Genomic DNA, 1,527 nt, shown 5'->3' on the forward strand with positions numbered 1-1,527 from the left:
TTGATTGAGCCGTAGGACTAAATCTCCGACCTGAAAAGACCTTGGCCGCAGTCGTCGACTGTGGTAGTTTTTCAAGTCCTGCTGGTACTTGGTGACCCGTGATAGTACTTCGTCTCGAGCCTCATCGAGTGCATCTACATCGTCCTCTAATGCTCTTCTGGAAGTTTCTTCATCATATTCTGTGACTCTTGGGGAATCATGCTCTATTTCGATCGGTAGTACTGCCTCGGCTCCATGGACCAGAAAGAACGGAGTTTCCTATGTCGCTGTATTTGGCGTTGTTCGAATACTCCATAAAACACTTGGCAACTCTTCTGGTCAAGTATGTCGAGCCTTTTCTAGTGGTCCTAGCAGGCGCTTCTTGATACCGTTGCAGATGATACCGTTGGCTTTCTCGACTTGACCATTAGTTTGCGGGTGCCCAACTGACGCGAAGTGCAATTTAATGCCTACTTCTGCGCAGTATGCCTTGAATTACTTGGATGTGAAGTTACTGCCATTGTCCGTGACGATGCTATGAGGTACTCCAAACCGAAAAACAATGCTCTTCACGAATTTTATTGCTGACGCTGCATCTGGTGAATTTATCGGCTTCGCTTCTATCCACTTGGTGAATTTGTCGACAGCGACAAGCATATACTCGTATCCTCCTGGCGAGGCCTTGTGTAATTTTCCCACCATGTTGTAACATCCCAAATTTCAATAAAGAGAGAAGAAGAATTCCAGAGACCAAATTTCAGAACAAACAAAAACTTTTTAAGTGCATATAGTACCCTGCATAGGACTTGTGCATTTTGAGTGATATGCCATGATGATTGTTTGATTGTTTATATGATGAACTCTAAAACCCTAAAGTGATCAAGTGAAGATCACAAAGTAAATAAACCAAAAAGAGAAAGTTTTCAAATAAGAGTAAAACCCTAAAAACCCTAAAATATGGTATATGCCATTTTTGCAAATTTGATCCCAAACCCATTTGATCTTCACCATTACTTGTTTTATGATATCAAAGAGTTATTACAACTTTTAGAATCAAAGAAACCCCTTTGAAACCAAATCCAAAAATCAAAATAGGAAGCACATGTGATAATGGTCATTTTTGACAATTACACTCTGGTCACCACTTTGAGCCTCTATATTTCAAAATTTCTAAACCAAACAAATTCAAACCTTTGCATGTTACAACAAGGTGAACAACTTTGGTAAAGATCATCTTACAAAATTCTTCTTGGATCAACAGTTAGAGGCATTCAAAGTGAGGACTTTGAAACATATGCAACATTTCCCCATTTTTCAAAATTGATCAAACCAGGCCACCACTTGACCATCACTTTCCCTAGCATTGATCCCTAGACACTCCTACACTTAACCCATGCCAAGAAACATCAGGAGATGGCCAGACATGGCAAGAACACGACCATGCCGGCCATGTTCCATCTCGACATGCCACCCCTCTCTCCCTACCTCTCTCAGCCTCGCCATCATGTCCAGTAGCTAGCCATTGATCCCCTGGATCCGCCCGTACTC

The sequence above is a fragment of the Lolium rigidum genome, chromosome 2, assembly GCF_022539505.1.
Source record: "Lolium rigidum isolate FL_2022 chromosome 2, APGP_CSIRO_Lrig_0.1, whole genome shotgun sequence".
In the NCBI taxonomy this organism is placed as follows: Eukaryota; Viridiplantae; Streptophyta; class Magnoliopsida; order Poales; family Poaceae; genus Lolium; species Lolium rigidum.